This window comes from Hyla sarda, chromosome 1 (assembly GCF_029499605.1).
Source record: "Hyla sarda isolate aHylSar1 chromosome 1, aHylSar1.hap1, whole genome shotgun sequence".
NCBI lineage: Eukaryota > Metazoa > Chordata > Amphibia > Anura > Hylidae > Hyla > Hyla sarda.
Window position 1 is genome coordinate 137,249,167 of NC_079189.1, and position 19,002 is coordinate 137,268,168.

Below are 19,002 nucleotides of genomic sequence, written 5' to 3' on the forward strand. Positions count from 1 at the left end.
GAGAAATTGGGCTACAAATTTTGTGGAGCTTTTTTTTTCTCTTACTACTTGTGAAACTAAAAAAAATTTGGTTAATACCAGCAATTCAGTGTTAAAAATCAATTTTTTCACTTTTACGGCCCACTGTTCAAAAAACATGTGAGGTGTAAGTACTCCCCATAACCCTTGTTATGTTCCTTGAGGGGTGTAGTTTCTAAAATGGTGTCACATGTGTGGGGTTACTGCTGTTCTTGCACAATGGGTGCTTTGTAAATGCACATGGCCCCCCGACTTCAATTTCAACAAAATTTTCACTCCAAAAGCCCAATGGTGCTCCTTCTATTCTGAGCATTGCAGTGCACCCGCAGAGCACTTTACATCCACATATGGGGTATTTTCTTTCTCAGACAAAATTGCAATACAAATTTTTGGGGCCTTTGCCCTATTACCCCATGTGAAAACGAAACATTTAGGGTAACACTATCAATTTAGTGCGAAAAATCTAATTTTTCACTTCCTGAAGGGGTGTAGTTTCCAAAATGGTGTCACATCTGGGGGGTTTATGCTATTCTGGCTCCATGGGAGGTTTGTAAATGCACATGGCCCCAAAAGTCCAATGGCGCTCCTTTTGTCCTGAGACCTGTAGTGCATAGTGCACCAGCAGAGCACTTAACGTCCACATATGGGGTGTTTTCTAAATTGGGAGAAATTGGGCATTTTCACCTATTACCCCTTGTGAAAAAGAAAAATTTGGGGTAACATCATCATTTTATAGTGTTAAAAATCTAATTTTCCATTTTCACGTCAAACTACAATACAAAGTCGTCAAACACCTGTGAATTGTTAATGTTCACTATAACCCTTGTTACATTCCTTGAGGGGTATATTTTCCAAGAAAAGTATTCCATGTGTTTTTTTTTGCACTGTTCTGGCACCATGGGGGTTTCCTAAATGCAACATGGACTGAAAAACCATGACAACCAAATTTTTCAAAAATCCCACAGTTGCTCTTTCCCTCTTGAGCCATGTTGTGAGCCCGCAGAACACTTCATGTAAACATGTGAGGTATTTCCATACTTAAAAGAAATTGGGCTATACATTGTGGGGTGCTTTTTCTCCTTATACCAATTTTAAAAATGAAAAAAAAAATGGGGCTACAAGAACATGTTAGTGTAAAAAATGCAGATTTGGATTTTTCTCCTCCACTTTGCTGCTATTCTTGTGAAACATCTAAACTTTCTGAATGTCACTTTGAATACTTTGAGGGGTTTAGTTTCTATAATGGGGTCATTTATGGGGTATTTTTTTAACAGAAAGGCCCCTTAAATCCACTTCAAACTTAACTGGTCCCTGAAAAATTCAGATTTTGGAATTTTCGTGAAAATTTGGAAATTGCTGCTATACTTTGAAGCCCTCTAATGTCTTCAAAAAGTAAAAACATGTCAACTTTATGATGCCAACATTAAGTAGACATTGGCCCTCATTTACAAAGACTGGAGTGTCGATTAGTTTTTTTTTTCAGTGTACTCTTTTTTTTTTTCCTTGTGATTTACTAATCTGTTGCATGTGTCGGATTTTTTTGTGTCGCACGATATTAAATTCTGTCCCACGGGAATAAAAAGTGTTGCACTGGAAAAAGAAAAATTAAACCAAATAAATAAAGTTACTCTGCACAAGGATGTAACTTTACATTCATGATTGCTAATGGGTTAACAACCCAAAAGTTAAAAAAAAAAAAAATATATATATATATATATATATATATATATATATATATATATATATATATATAAATTAAAAAAATCTATTACATAATTTAATCATAAAAGCGTTGAGGGGTTAAAAATGCTTTTAAAGTATAAAACAAGTAATTTAATCATGAACCACAATGGTCAGCTGTCCCTTCCTCAAAAACACTCAATTTTTCCATTTTCACTCGACCCCTGGGCTATCGGTTTTTCAGAGTTGAGAAATCACACTTTTTTCAGAGTGATTTCACAATTACTCCGAGTGATTTTACCATTTTGTCGGGTTAACGCCCATTTTTTGTAAACCACGCCCATTTTGTAGGTTAAATTGAACTCTCCGAGTGTTTTTGAAAATGTAGGTTGTGCGCCTAAATTTTGGGCGCAGATTTGGTCGCGGGATGCGACCAAATTTTGGATGCAATAACCGAGAAAAAACGTCGGTTCTCCTTTAGTAAATGAGGGCCATTGTATTTGTGAATCAATATATAATTTACTTGGAATATCCATTTTCCTTATAAGCAGAGAGTTTCAAAATCAGAGAAATGCTAAATTTTCATGAAATTTTGGGATTTTTTCACCAAGAAAGGATGCAAGTAACAAAGAGAATTCACGAATATTTCACGAAAAAAAACTATCTCGGAATCAGGATAAAAAGGTAAAAGCATACCAGAGTTATTAATACTTAAAGTGACAGTGGTCAGAATTGCAAAAAATTGCTGAGTCCTTAAGGTGAAAATGGGCCGAGTCCCTAAGGGTTTAAAAAAATCTTAATCCTTCCGGTACTTATTAGCAGCTGTATACTACAGAGGAAATTCTTTTCTTTTTGGATTTCTTTTCTGTCTGTCCACAGAGCTCTCTGCTGACACCTCTGTCCATGTCAGGAACTGTCCAGAGCAGGAGAAAATCCCCTTATCAAACATATGCTGCTTTGGACAGCAAAAACAAAAAAAACTAAAATGTAGCCAGCACCTAAACCCAATACACGGGTGCACACTGCTGTGGCAAGTACAAAACATGTAAAAAAAGAAAATGGCAGCAGCACACTTGGTCACCAAAATGGAGGCTCTTAGTGCACTTTTTGATCAAAACGTGTCCCCCCATCCACCACGCGGAGGTGGCCTCATATCGGATGGGACCCTAACACTAACTCACCTCTGCTGGGCATATAGCCTTTGACTGGATGACATGTTGGATCCACTATCAATCCAAACCACCTCCTGTGAAATAGAGGAGGGGATGCACGGCTACAGAGGGAGCCACTCCCCCCAAATTGCACAGCAAAAACAAAATAAACAAAAATGTAGCTATGCTGCTTTGGAGAGTTCCTAAAATGGATGGAATTGTCAGCAAAGAGCACTGTGGACAGACAGAAAAGAAAACCAAAAAGAAAATTATTTCCTCTGTAGTATACAGCCGCTAATAAGTACTAGATGGATTAAGATTTTTTAATAGAAGTAATTTACAAATCTGTTTAAGTTTTTGGCACCAGTTGATTTAAAAAAAAAAAATATGTTTCCCACCGGAGTACCCCTTTAATAACTGCCATAAAATAAAATGTAAAAGTATGGTTCTGTACACATGCGCTTCAGAGGTTGCATTTTAAGTAAAATAAAGTCTGTGCATATTCAACCAAAGCTATACAACTCATATGAATGCTGGACATGTGCTACCCTGAGGTTTTTCACTCACCAGTGTAACACTTCCCCTACATCAAAGGCACCCAAATTCTTTCCAGCATAAAAACAGAGAGTAAAACCTTTTCTCTAAATATTTTATTTTTTTCAAATACCTATGTTAACAATTCCCAGTTATGCTAACAGTATTCAATCATGTCACGGTGTTAGTCATGGCAATATTTGCTCTCTGTTGTGGATACGCCGCATATTTCAAATAAATAATTTGCAGGAACCAAATGTGAGCGGCTATTAATAATTTTGGAGTTGTTGTAAATCTCTGAGGTAAATTTGGCCTCTTGGCTTAAATATTAAAAACAAAATTGAAATGTTCATTGTAGGCATGTGCAGCAATAAAATGTGACTGAGAAAGAAAGTACAATCTAACAGTACAATAGCAGAAAGAGAGTGACATGTTTATGAGGCCATACCCTAGCAATCTACAAATGTTACTAAAAATTTGTCTGACAAGATAAACATTTTAAAGGGCTCAGGCTGTCAAATAAATATATATAAAATAAAAAGGAAATGTACCTGCAGATCCTCCACCTATTATGACAGTCACCAGTTGCCGCTTCCTGGTCTCTGTACAAAATGGTTGAGCAGGAATTTTATTGGGTGGAGATCAGTGGGAACTGGCACTGTCAATGTGGTAGATTGGATAGTGATGATATGTGATGGATACTTAGCTGTCAGGTTGTCAGGTTTGTAACGCCAGAAGTAGGGTTCTGCTTGTAGTGTATGATAAGGGTTGTAGTGTCAGATTGGCGAGTGGAGCAACCCTATAATTACATGACTATTTTCACTATCCACCACTTCAATGAAGCTGCTATCCATATTGAGACCCCGGTAAACAAACACCTTAAAATCCAGGATTTATAGACAACAGTGTCTCTCATCAAACTGTTTTCAATGAGAGACACCGCAGGTTATGATAGCAAATAATAGAATGCAGGTTGCTCACAGTAGGATGAGAAACATGCAGGCATTGTCATTTTAAAAATGGCTCCTATGATGCCACATAGAAATGGCTGTAGCACTAGTTCCATGGCCAAATCAACATAACTGTGAGCTGTTAATGTACCTAGAATGAAGACTAAAGGGGTCTATGCCACCCCACATCATAATTGTGGTGATAGGACTGGTGTGATACTCCCTTGTGCAGGCCTCTTCATGGCATTACCCATGTGGTCTCTAGACCAGTCTCTGGCTATCATTGCATCCGAGACAAAAGGAGAACTCATCACTAAAGAGCAAAGACCTCCATTACATCCTCCATTGTCATCATGCTCTGCACCATGATGGCCTGAGAGAGTGTAAGATCAATAGAACACCTGTACCTGGACATCTGGCTTATTGCTGGTTGTTGTTGCTGATTTCTGTTGACACTGTTTGATGCCCTAGGCTTGGTAAGTGACATCTAATTTCCCTCACAGTACAGAATAGACCAATACAACATATTTGTCTAATCTGATGATCTGTCTATGCAGAGGTTCCCCACTCACGTTGAACAATGCTGACATCCGTCCTACTCACATACTGATAAACCAAAGTCTCTCAGTTCAAGGATTCTGCCCCTATCAGTTCGTGATGGTGGTGATAAGTGGCACATCGACAAACAGAAGGCATGGTACTATCATACTGTAATGAATTGATTACATTTCTGAGTTTGCATGTGGCTGAAAAAATGATCTTCCCATCTGGTTTTTATACCATTGAAGACCCTCCCACATGCCATTGATTGCCACTAGGTACTTTAACATTTGATCATTCGCAGGTTTTAACAAAACCTGCTACTTCCTCGCTTTGCTTAAAGGGGTAATCCGGTGTAAATCTTTTTTTTTTTTTTATCAACTGGTGCCAGAAAGTTAAACAGATTTCTAAATTACTTCTATTAAAAAAAAAAAAAAAATCTTAATCCTGCCAGTACTTATTAGCTGCTGAATACTACAGAGGAAATTATTTTCTTTGTGGAACTGCACTCTGCTGACATCATGAGCACAGTGCTCTCTGCTGACATCTCTGTCCATTTTAGAAACTGTCCAGAGTAGGAAAAAAATCCCCATAGCAAACATATGCTGCTTTTTTGGGGGGTTTACCATACATTTTAGGGTAAAATGAGTGATGTAATTACAAAGTACATCTGATCACGCAAAAAACAAGCCCTCATATGGGTCTGGGAATAGAAATATAAAAGAGTTATGCATTTTAGAAGGCGAGGAGGATCGGGGTGACTGCTGATATCTATCAGCAGGCACCTCAAGCAAATGCCCAAGGGGTCCTAAGAACCCCCTATGTCGGCGATCGCCGCAGATCACTGGTGAATTCACACCGGCGATTTGCGGCGATTCCAGTCATACAGGTCACGTGTTATCCCAAGATGACCCGAAGATACATGGTGATCGGGGGTATAGAATACACCCCTAATCACCTCCTGTATCTATGGGGAGGTGGCGATTTCGTCACCCCCCCAGGAACGCTTCTATTGGCCGGACCAATAGCAGCCGGCAGGGGAGGGGTTAATGTCTCCTTCTCGCAGCTCTGCTAGCCCACTGAGTTCAGTCAGCGGGCAGAGCTTTGAAAAGGAGCCAGGGACCCCCCCTCTGCCGAGATCAGAGCCCCTCAGGGATGAAGAAGGGTCCTTTAGGCAGGTTTAGTTTGTATGCAGGGACAGGTGGGAGGTTAAAAATTCCCCCCTAACCCACTAATAGGTCCTCAAGGGTCTGCAACAGTTTTTTTCAGCGTGACCCGGGCCCTAATAAGGGTTCAGGGCACAGCATTTGCCCCCCCCCCCTTTTTTTTGGGGGGGGGGCCGCAGCGTGTTTTTTTTATAACGGTGTGTGACTTACTGTATAATCACACACCATTATATAAAGTATACACCAAACACACACACACATAGTACGAGTATAGAATCCTCTCCAGATGTCAAAACACTCAATACATACCATCTTTATGATTTTACCTTTTATTCCGCCTGTCATAAAACATACTCCAGAATTGATTTTTTTCTGATAGATTACCAATATTTATATCAGGTAGATACCACAATAATAGGGGACATAACATGGTCCGATCACAGCCCAATAATACTAACTTTAGCGGACAAGAACCTTCGCCCAAAGGACTTTGCATGGCGCTTAAACAAAATAGTGCTCCACCATTCTGACTATAAGATAGCTACTAAAGAAGCAGTAGGCAACTATTTCAGGATTAAGGATAACGGCCAAGTCTCGGAGAGCACAATGTGGTGGGCCCATAAGGCGTATATCCGTGAACATTTTATAAAGCAATCTATACATTTTAGAACAAAAAATAAAAAGGAGATTTTGGAAATCCAGCAAAAATTGGGGATATTACACAACCTAAATAAAAGTAAAGCATGACCCAAAAACAGCTGAGGAAATATCAATGCTTACTACCCAATTACATGTAAAACAAAGATATAAATTCGAATTAGCACTACGTAAATTACGGTTATCCACTGGCATGGAAATCGCCCAGGCAAGCTCCTGACAAAACAAATTAAAAACCAACAGCTAAGGTCCTATTTTCACTATATTTATAATGAAAGGGGGGGGGGGGGATTGTGGACCCCAAGGGTATCTCTTATGTTTTAGCAGAATATTAGAAAAAACGATATAACCTAAAAGGACGACTTATCCACAATTCAACCTACCCCTGCAAAAGCGGCAGCCTTTTTAGACGAACTGGAGCTTCCCAGGGCGACAACCGACCAGCTGCATTTCCTCTCTAGACCAATAACCTCAGCGGAAATAATTACAGTCATAAAAACATTAAAATCACAGAAATCACCTGGTCCCGATGGATTATCAAATGCATACTATAAACTACACAGTTCTCTCCTTGCACCCTACTTAGCTAAAGTATACAATACTGCTATTTTACAAGGGAGCTTTCAACCTGAGATGCTAAAGGCACTGTTAATAACTCTGACAAAACCAGGTAAAACCCAACGCATTGAGTAACTTTGGGCCAATTGCCCTATTAAACACAGACTTAAAAATCTACGCCTCCATATTGGCCCGGAGACTAAAAAATATATCCTTCCCTCACTAATTACTAACGACCAAGTGGGCTTTGTACCGGGTCGACAGACTTCGGACGGTACCTGACGATTTATAAATATAATATCAGTCCTAGAGTGCCGTTGAACGCCTTCTCTGCTCCTGTCACTGGATGCGGAGAAGGTGTTCGACCTCGTACACTGGGGGTATTTAGAACAAGTACTCGAAAAATTTGGGCTAGGGGGAACTTTGGTAGAGCAGTTATGGCCATGTACTCATATCCAACAGCTAATGTTTATACCTCGTGAGTAGTGTCTAAAGAATTTGGCATCTTGTCCCTTATCCCCGCTGATATTTGCTCTAGCCATGGAGCCCCTTGCCCAGTGCATCGGAGATGCTAAGGATATTGAAGGAGTACAGATCGGCACAAAGGACCACCAAATTGGCCTTTTTGTGGATGACATTATTTTATCCATTACTTCCCCAGTTCAGTCACTAGTTACTAGCTAGTATTTACCGAATCCTCCAAAGATTCAGAGAAATAAGTTATTACAAAATTAACTCAACCAAATCAGAGATTTTAAGCATGAACATTGAGCCTGACCTTAAATTCTATCTCCAAAGCCTGTATCCATATAAATGGTCGGATGGCCGTATCCCGTACTTGGGAATTTTACTTACTTCACCAATATTTAGATTAGTCCCAATAAACTGCACAGCTCTATCTTCTATAGTCACCCGAGAAATTACCAAACTCTCCAAATTCCCAACATCTTGGGTTGGAAGAATCGCTGCTGCCAAAATTTTGCTGTTACCTAAAGTATAATATTACTTCCGAAACCTACCCATACCGGTTACAAAATATCGGATACAATCGCTACAACGCCTCATGATGCAGTTTATCTGGAAAAATCAAAAAAGCCAGAGTATCCTCTCAGTTATTATGTCTACCAAGCAGCAGAGGCGGACTAGGAGGTCCTGATTTAGTTAGATACTACCAGGCTACATTACTTGATCAGTTAAAGGGGTGGGGGCTAAACAACCAAACTAAGCTATGGGTTAATATAGAGACATTTATGATGCATACACCTTCCCTTTTTGTGGGATTCCCGTCTGACTAATATAACCGTACCAAACCATTACCCCACAATCAAAGCAGCACCCCAAACATGAGCTCTTCCTTTGGTTAGAAACTACACAGTTCCTCTAGCAATAGGAGACATACCACTTGATATTCTTCAAACTAAAATTCCTAATATCAATTTTTCATTATGGAAAAAACAGGGTATATTGAAATACGCAGATATAGCAGATACAGAAGGGAGAATATTATCATTTACACAAATATCTCAGAACAGAAATATGCTCTCCCACCATCAGAGTTCTGTAAATATCTCCAGATACGACATTTTGCAATAACCGCACAGATTCCATCCACTAGACTAAAACCTCTATACAGTATTTACTTTTCTAATTCCACCATGACATGGGGGGGGGGGGGATTTCGAGAGCTTACCGTTCGTTATTACAAACAACAACATTACCAAATTGCTGTGGAAAATGGGAGCAAGATCTGGGCAAAAACTTTTTCATACGAGGAATGGACTCACTCATTCAGTCTAAGCCTCACTTCCAGGCTTTGAAGAGAGAGGTGCTGTTTGACCGAGTCTCCCGATTGGTGGATCGCACTATACCTACCTGGTATTTTCTTCCATTACTTTTCCATTGATTTTAATGGGATCTTATGCACTGTGCATTTGGTGGAATTTCTGCCATGGAAATCCTGATTCCGACATCTGCAGAAAGAGTATACATGTCTATTTTTCTGCGGATTCCATTCGAAAATGCATTGAGATGGTGCATTTCCGAGCGGTCCTAGTGCCCACTGGAACATTCAAATGTGCAACATGTCTGCCCGGACATTCCGCACATTTTCGGCTGTGTGAGCATGGCCTTAGAGTGATTTATTAAAATACCGGAATAGCAGAGATTATTAGCTGCAGTAACGCTCATTAAACTCTACATGTGGACACAGCCTAATAGGAACAGCCACATAACACAATTTATGTCTATATTCCTGGATCACAGTTTTATATAGAGAAAAAAATGTTATTTATAAATTGACAAATTACCGTCAGGTTTCTATTACTGACGAGCTAAATATATTTGAATTGTAGGCACAATAACACTAAATCACCATAAAGATGTCTTTGAGAGTGATGAGTCATTAAGAGAACAGACTGAAGTATATGTGAACATCCATAAAATAGAATCAGTAATACTGGATATGAAATCCCCAAAAAACACCATCTGACAAAATGATGAATCTTTGAGTAATGATAAGATCATCAGGAGTTTGTCTTGACATCTGTTCCACCAACTGATGAATTATAAAAAATGGCCGCAAAAAAAAAATAAAAAATAAAAAATTTAATCATTTGCTATTTACAGGATGATCTCATGAACCAGCAGTTTGTAAGGATAATATATAAAGGAAACAAAATTAGGAAAGATAGTGTAGCTCACTCAGTAATAAAGAAGATACTTGAACCTGAGGTTAACTGGTGGACTTCCAGCAGTTGCAAATGGTAAGTTGGAATATCGCTATATTGAAGATGAATTTATATGTATGATGGTAGATGCAAGTCTGTGGTAAGTTTCTAGACGCGTTTCAAGGCCTTTTCCTCAGTAGAAATATATTTCTACTGAGGAAAAGGCCCCAGGCCTTGAAACGCGTCTAGAAACTTACCACAGACTTGCATCTACCATCATACATATAAATTCATCTTCAATATAGCGATATTCCAACTTACCATTTGCAACTGCTGGAAGTCCTCATTATCGGGACCACTGCTCTACTATGCGCGCACAGCGCTCAGTTCACACGAGGCACGCCGCACCTACTCCCACCGCTGCTACTAAACTACCATTGCTGCTAAACTATTGCCATTGTCGCCGTCTCCTTGGACCAACCAGCAATCCACGGCACACCAGAGAGGCCGGTGCCACCCGTGCCAGCCGAGGACTACAGGAGAAGGAGATCTGCGCTGCTACTAAGACACCGGGCACCTCCGGAGACCTGACATCTCCGTGTCAGCCCGTACAACCAGCCCCATAGACGGCTTCAGGAGTGGTGAGTGGTGCCGTGCACCAGACCTCGTATCGTTATTCTTATAAATGTGATACATACTGTACCACCAACGATTGCTATTGTCTATTCCACACAAGGATCGCAAACAATTGAACTGTGTACTTAACTACCGGAACTCTATCATGAGAACATTGAACTACTGCTAGCACAATATTTTTAATATTTTTTCATATGGATGCAAGTTTTTGATATTTTTTAATATACATTTTTATATTTTTTTATGAGTATTTGTATTATACTTATGCACTGAATTACATGCACTGATTTCTATGTCTCTTGCAAGGGCCCTGCAGGGACAGGTATTAGTGACATTTACGTACCTGTGACTTATATCATTAAAAATATTATATTTACTATCTGGATCATATGCTAATATTTCTGATACACCTTGAGGACTGGTCCTTAGTTGTTTTTCAACTATACCTATTTAATATATAAAGGATATGAAAGAAAACATCCCTATATGTGTGTACACAACAGTGATGTGTCACCATACAGGCTTTCATATTGGGGATAATAATTAGTTAAAAAGTACTAATTTAATAAAGCAACCTCTGGGTAAAATACGGTTCACTAGTGGGCAAATAGAAACTTCAATGTAATTTCAATAAATCTCTCTGCAATGCCTTTATGACGTATAAAGTAAATGCCCAATAGCCTCTAAGCATTTTCTCTAAGGATAGAGCACTCTTGGCCTTGGATAATGGCTTGGCTAAATGCTGGTTTTGAGTATGCTTAAAAATGTCTTAAAAAACTTGCCTGGGTTTCGTGTGGTAAGCTGGAAGATTGTTCAACCAATCAAAATAAAAAAGGTGTCACATCAGGTAGGGAGCAGTGGAGACCCAAACTTTCCCCTTTTTTGCTTGGATAATCGGCTCTAAATGGTGCACGAGGTGTCGGGGAACACCAGACAGGCCAAGTCAGCAACACAAGAGCAAAGTAATACCCAAGTAAGAAGACAAAGGGTTAACAAGGGACAAGCCAGAGACACAAACAAAACCAGAATCAGAGTCATAGAAAGCAAGGGTCAAACCAGGAGAGCAGTGAAGAACAAAATCAACTGGCATTAAAATAGCCAGGGAGCAGGCAGAGGTTAGGTGACATTAGGTCAGATCAGGATTACAGAGGAACAGGTAGTAGGAATGCTGGTGATCTGTTGGAACCCCAATAATTTACATCTCAGCTAAGGAGATGTCTAAGTGTCCCGTCATCAGAAGGTGTGGCATAGGGACAGTCCTCATGACATCTGGTGAGGACTGGAGGCAGCCCAGGAACCAGGCCAGGTCATTTTAAAAGTAAAACATTTTCAGTTTTAAATGTCTTCTATTGCATTGACACAGTGTCAGATACAGTCAGGGCCAGCATTAGGGGTAGGCAAACAGGACATTTGCCCAGGGTCCCCATCCACCAGAGGGCCCTCTGCAGCTTCCCTGACTCACATGGGTTGGGTAGAGTGCATCAGCAGTAGCCTGGAGCATTTTGGGAGTGCACTCATTACTGCTAATAGCCGAGGTTCACTCCACAGTGCAGTGTGTGCTGCCAGTGCTCTGCTCCTTTAAAAAAAAAAAAAAAAAAAACTTCCCCCGGCTCCTCTCCTCTTCCATCTTCCTGCTGCTGGTGTAACACAGCTGAGCAGTCGAGACGAAGAGGACGGGAGGTAGTGTACAGCACCATGAAGCTTATGGCCCTGCCCCCATAGCTGCTTCTCCAGTGCACACAACAATTGTATTTTATTAAGTGTTATTAAGTGAGTATATATGTGTGCAAATTGTGTATGTGTGACCTGTATACTTTATTGTGTATGTGTGCTGTGTGCAAATTGTGCATGAGTGACATGTATACTGTATGTTTATACAAATCTTTCATGTGTTTATGTATGTGATTACAATAGTAGAGCTGGTCTGGCACTATCAGTGTAATCAGGCAGTGTTCACATATAGGGTAGGAAGACTGTGCAAAAACGTTTACCACTATCTACATTCAGGGTGGTGGTAGGTAACAGGCCATCAAGCGATCACAAGGCAGATTGAAATAATGTACTGCAGCAGCTCTGCCGTCTGGAACACAACAGCGTCCCTCCATACAAAGTTAAGCAACACTGCCCAACGCTGTAAGGCCTATTATACATCCCAAATCCCAAATCACACGTATGTGTGTATGTAAATTTAAGAAAAAATAAATATTATCAGTAAATGTAAATGCTGCTTATAGTGATATTTACACAACCCCAGTTGAGCAGGGCACAAGCTGTATAATACTGCAGGCACCTGCAAGTGATGGCGCAGGTGTAATTGCTATTTCCGCACTGCACTGTATTAGTATAGCCGTACGCAGGAACAACCCTCTTACATGCAAACTTCAGAAATCATATGACTCCTTACATAGCGGTCATATGGTTGCTGTTCTAAGCAGATGTGCCATTTAGGAGCCTGAGAAAGCTGTGTGTGGCAGTCAGACCCTGTAAAGACTCTTTACTCTAATCATTGCAGGGTCTGATTGCCAAATACTACTGTAAGCAGATGTGTCATTCAGGAGCCTGGAAATGCTGAGTAAGACAGCTCCCACACCAGAAAGACAAATCTGCACCACTATAGAAATGTCACTGCTGTAGTCAGAGGTCTGGTCGGTGGGCAGTTGGGCATATATAGTTCTAGATTTATGTCTAGTCAGCGGCTGTTGTACAATGTCACATGACATTCTGGTACACTAGTACCAGTGGGTGGTGGGTAGAGGAAACAGCAAGAAGTTGCGTGTGCGCAGTGGACACAGCATGACGCCAGCCCTGGGTGAGCTCAATCAGCTGGAACTCGGGACGGAAGTCTGAGGGTGGGAGATAACTTATAGAGGCCAGGTCTGTGGAATTTGCGGGACGTTATGCCATGTTACCCTGTGCTACTTAAAGATGTTGAACAGCACTCCGTACCCTCTAGGCCAGAAATTATCTTCTGTGAGGGGGTACGCAGGAATAGCTGTGCTTGTAAGGCTATGTTCACAAAGCGTAAAATGTCCGGAAAGGCCGCCTGGAAAACACGTGCAGACTTTTCTCACATTTGAATAATCCGCTAGGACTGCTCGGAAATAGATGGCAATGCATTTCCAAACTAAATCCACAAAAAGAATAGACACGTCTGTTCTTTTTGTGGACTCCAGAATCGAGATTTCCATGGCAGAAACATGTTTTTGTCACGGAAATTCCACCATGTGAACAGTGCAGCAGAATTCCATTGAAATCAATAGGAATCTGCCACAGCCAAATGTCCGTCCAGAATATTCCTGTGTAATTCCGCACGGACATTCCGCCATGTGAACATACACTAAATATATTTGGCAGCCGCCACTGGCCTTCTTTCTGGCCCTGCAGCTTGCCTGTAGCAGGGCTAAACATGAAAAAATGCACCCACCCAGTGCTGGGAACTACATGCCCCGGGCATTAGGTGATATGAATGCCACATCACTGTAGTGTTTTTATTTGATAACTATGCATATCAATATTTTGTGTGTTTTTAGAGGGGACATATTTCTTGTGGCATGTGCCCCTGATTGTTTAAGACAATAGCAACGTTCCTAGCATGCTACTCTACCTGAATTGACTGAATGTGACCATATTGTTGTTACAATATTTTAGCATTTGGAGCCCCACTTTTAGTTATGCTAAGAGCCACATTTTGCCTAAAACCGGCATTGGATACAGTATATTTTTTACTATTTTTAACTTCCATTTATGTCCCCTTTTGACCTTGGATTCCATTACACCTGATGAATGATGTTGACCATTGCTAATTTCCAGCTCATATAATGAAGGAGGTCCCAGCACTCACCGATGCAAGCAATTTGATATTTTATTGTATATCCAAGTCACAGGACGCGTTTCGGCACTTAGGCTTCCTCTGCCGAAACGCGTCCTGTGACTTGGATATACAATAAAATATCAAATTGCTTGCATCGGTGAGTGCTGGGACCTCCTTCATTATATTGCATTACTTTTTTCCTCATGCACCACCACCTTTTCAGATAGTGCTGACCATTGCTCTACCAATTTCCAGCTTATGGCTGGGTTCGTATGTTATGGTTGCAAGCAATTAGTGTGCTGCACGAGTTGAAAACGGTGACAAAACTTGACAAAACAATGTTTACAACAAATTTCTGCACTTTTGCAGCAAATACAGTTGAAATGCATGGGCTTGATGTGCTTCACCAGTGCTTGCTGTAAAATATAGCAATTCATGATCAACTGAGTACAGTTTCTTGGTCACTTGTGTCTCATGTAAGCCTACCTACAATTACAATTCTGCCTACCTTTTCTGTACTTCTTCAGATCTCCCTTCCTGATGATTTGCGTAAAAAGATTGAAAGGAAGCCTTTTCACAATTTCTATTTGTCAATACAGACAACCAATAGAACTTATAGGTAAAAATGCACATAGCACGCAACTAGTAACCTAGAAAATGATTATAGTAAAAGCTTTGTATGTTAGAAGAAGAGAATGTATTTTTGACAATGTTTGACAATTTTTGACCAGTCTAATGGATTTCATACATTTCGGGCTGCTGCTAAATGTCCCCTCTTTGGTCATAAGCTTCCAATAGTCTACTAATCAGAGGTATTCAGTTTAAAATGTTCACTAGACCGCAGGATCCTTTTATGGATTAGCAGACACTGAATTTTAATAAAGTCAAATATGCACTGTTTTTCATTCAGGTGAAAGTAATTGGCTTAATGCATATGTTAAGACTTAGCACAAAAAAGAATGACAAATTATATCAAGATATTTGTTGAAACATATGGCAATTATGAGGGAAATGACTCTACTGGTATTCCCATAAAAGAATTAGTATGTCCTGTGACATTTATTAAAACATAGTTTCTCTGAATTGAAATGCAGTACTGTGCTGGTTAAAATGTTGGGAACTTATAAGGCAGGGTTCACATATGGCTGACATAAACCCAGCCAAAACTCAACACAACTGATGCTACAAGTGATGACAACGTGCACCAGTTGTTTAGCATCCAACGTCCATTGTTGATAAATACAGCAAGATTCATTCCCCTGTTGGTGACGGCATGTCCAACCATCCGACATCCAAAATGAGATGAGGGATGATTGTGAATTGTCCCAATCAAATTAATGGGATCGGTTCTACCATCAGTATTCCTCCAATGCATGCCAGAGAGAGAAACACTGCAGGACAACTTCACTGTATGTGAAGGGGACCTAACAAAGAAAAAAATGTGTGGGTCAAATTTGAGTAGTAACCGCACCCAAAATTGAAATAATTTTGGGTGTAAAATTTGGTTTCACATAACACCAATCTCCCACTACCTCCCTCACTCATGCTTAGAGAATTGCAGTAGAATTAGATATATGTCTCCTCACAAGAGACAATTACTGTATTGTGATGGTACTCAAAAATTAAGAATAGTTTTTAAAGTACAACCGTCACCTCCATATGAGGTACATTTGTGCAGACATCATTAGTTAGGGCATAGAGAGATCAAACAGATGTTACCTTTGTTTCCTTAAAAGTTATATCTGCGCTGTCTACTATTTCAGCTAAACAGTTTAGGGGCATACCTTCTCCCCGTCTCCTCCCCGTCCCGCTCCCAGCATGGAGCACTGTACATCAATCATGTGGGTCAGGGCGAGGAGGAGGCAGGCGCAACTCATCCATCATCCAGTATACTAACTGTGGACAATAGTAAAAAGTTATCGTCTGTTTGACCTCTCTATGCCCTAACTCATGGTGCCTGCACCTCCGTATCTGTTAGGGAGGTGACAGTTGCACTTTAATGTCATAGAAATGTAATATAAAGCTGAACGCACATTATAATACTGTATACATACTTTCTGCAATTTGATCCTTGAGCGGCCACTTATTCCAGAGTCTCAGCACTCAGCAGATGACAGACCATAAACACACTTGGTTGTAGTATAGTGCAGATGGGTTGCTGTCCTTAAGTGTGATAATGGTTATTACCAGATAAATATGGCTAAGTAAATGCATTTTGATTATTTTAACCCCTTAACCGTCATGGTGCTGTGGCACTTCGTGCACCATGAAGTACATTTACGTCATGTACATGACCGCGAGCACCGAACCGATGCTCGCATCATGCAGGGCAGGTCCCGGCTGCTGTCAGCAGCCGGAGACCCACGTGTAATGGCGGACATCAGCGATCAATACAGATCACGGCATCTGCGGCAGTGCGGCACTTAAAATGGATGACCGGATCGCCCGCAGCGCTGCAGCAGGGATCCGATCATCCAGCATGGTGGCCGGAGGTCCCCTACCCTCAAATATAAGAGTTATGATTGGAGATGAGCAAACTTACAGTAAATTTGATTCGTCACGAACTTCTCGGCTCGGCAGTTGATGGCTTATCCTGCATAAATGAGTTCAGCTTTCAGGTGCTCCCGTGGGCTGGAAAATGTGGATACAGTCCTAGGAGACTCTTTCCTAGGACTGTATCCACATTTTCCAGCCCACCGGAGCACCTCAAAGCTGAACTAATTTATGCAGGATAAGTCATCAACTGCCGAGCCGAGAAGTTTGTGACAAATTAAATTTACTGTAAGTTCGCTCATCTCTAGTTATGATTTTTAGTAGGCAAGGAGGAAAAAAAGAAAATGCAAAAATAAAATTGGTCTGGTCCTCAAGGCCAAAATTGGCCTTGTCCTTAACCCCTTAAGGACTCAGGGTTTTTCAGTTTTTGCACTTTCGTTTTTTCCTCCTTACCTTTTAAAAATCATAACCCTTTCAATTTTCCACCTAAAAATCCATATTATGGCTTATGTTTTGCGTCACCAATTCTACTTTGCAGTGACATTAGTCATTTTACCCAAAAATTCACTGCGAAACGGAAAAAAAATTCTGCCCTGGGGGCTCCAATCTCAGCAGAGGGGGGAACCCTGGCTCCTTCTTGCAGCTCTGCCCATTGACTGAACTCAGAGCTGCAAGAAGAGGTCATTAACCCCTCCCCTGCTGGCTGCTATTGGACGGCCGATAGCAGTGCTCCTGGGGGGTGACAAAATCACCACCTCCCCATAGATATAGTAGGTGATTGGGGGGTGTATTCTACACTCCCGATCACCATGTATCACCGGGTCATCGGGTCGCACGTGGCCAATATGACCCGAATCGCCGCAGATCGCCAGATCACCAACATTGGGGGGGGGGGGGGGGTCTAATCATTTGCTCGGGGTGCCTGCTGATCGATATAAGTACCAGGACGGCAGGGCGTACCTGTATGCCCTGGGTTCTTAACTGGTTAAAGAGAATCTGTCAGCTGTGTTTGCTGAAGATACCATTGGATATCTGTTAGGGTATAAAAGCAATCTGTACCTTTCCTGGTGCTAATGGTCATTGCCAAATTTAAAAGGTTGCATTTTTATTTTGTTTCTAGATGTCGAGCTGCCCAAGTGCCACAGCCTGGCATACATCTCCTGGCCCCTCCTTGACTGATGCGGGTGTCTGCAGCTCACAGGAGCAAATACAGCTGACATCCCTTTTATTATGTTCCACCACTTTACAGGTGCAATTGTTACAAGAGAATCAATGTTATTTATTTTATCTGTCAGTGGTTTAAATGTTCTGGCTAGCTTGTGTATAAGCGGAATCACCAGAAAAATATATCACAGTTAATGTTGCAAAATCAAAGTAAGAAATCAATGGAACCCCGGGAACTGAAGAAAACAGGAACTTGCTTACACATCCAAACAAAGTCATGTAGGCATTAAAAAGTTCACAAGTTAAAATTGTGACTGTGACAGGATGCAGTAATGCTTTTCACCTCTGCAAGATATGATGGGGGTGATTTATCAAAACCGATCCAGAAAAAAGCTGCTGAGTTGCCCATAGCAACAGATCAGATTGCTTCTTTCATTTTTAACAAGGCCTCTGCTGTGGGTAACTTAGCAACTTTTCTCTGGACAGGTCTTGATAAATCTCCCCCGATGTGATCATAAAGCCTCTGACCTCTTTTTCCATTATCTGTGATCCATTATCATAGCTGTGATGATTATATTAACCCCTTAAGGACGCAGGGTTTTTCAGTTTTTTGCACTTTCGTTTTTTCCTCCTTACCTTTTAAAAATCATAACCCTTTCAATTTCCCCCCTAAAAATCCATATTATGGCTTATTTTTTGCGTCACCAATTCTACTTTGCAGTGACATTAGTCATTTTACCCAAAAATTCGCAGCGAATTGGAAAATCATTGTGCGACAAAATCAAAGAAAAAACGCCATTTTGTAAATTTTTGGGGCTTCCGTTTCTACACAGTGCATATTTCGGTTAAAATGACACCTTATTATTCTGTAGGTCCATACAGTTAAAATGATACCCTACTTATATAGGTTTGATTTTGTCGTACTTCTGGAAAAAATCATAACTACATGCAGCAAAATTTATATGTTTAAAACTGTCA

The 19,002-nt window shown here is 40.7% G+C and overlaps 1 long non-coding RNA gene across 5 annotated transcripts in view; it reads left to right on the top strand.

Annotated features, from left to right (window-relative positions):
• The first annotated feature begins 12,214 nt into the window (after window positions 1-12,214).
• LOC130358577 (uncharacterized) overlaps window positions 12,215-19,002 on the top strand; it is a 32,050-nt gene continuing 25,262 nt past the window's right edge. For 4 of the 5 annotated variants that reach the window (XR_008889574.1, XR_008889577.1, XR_008889573.1 and 1 more), the window contains exons 1-3: window positions 12,215-12,326; window positions 14,895-14,986; window positions 17,981-18,109. This is a non-coding gene — a long non-coding RNA (uncharacterized LOC130358577). Of the gene's footprint in view, window positions 12,327-14,894; window positions 14,987-17,980; window positions 18,135-19,002 lie in introns of all 5 variants that reach the window. The other variant, XR_008889575.1, reaches the window with a different exon arrangement.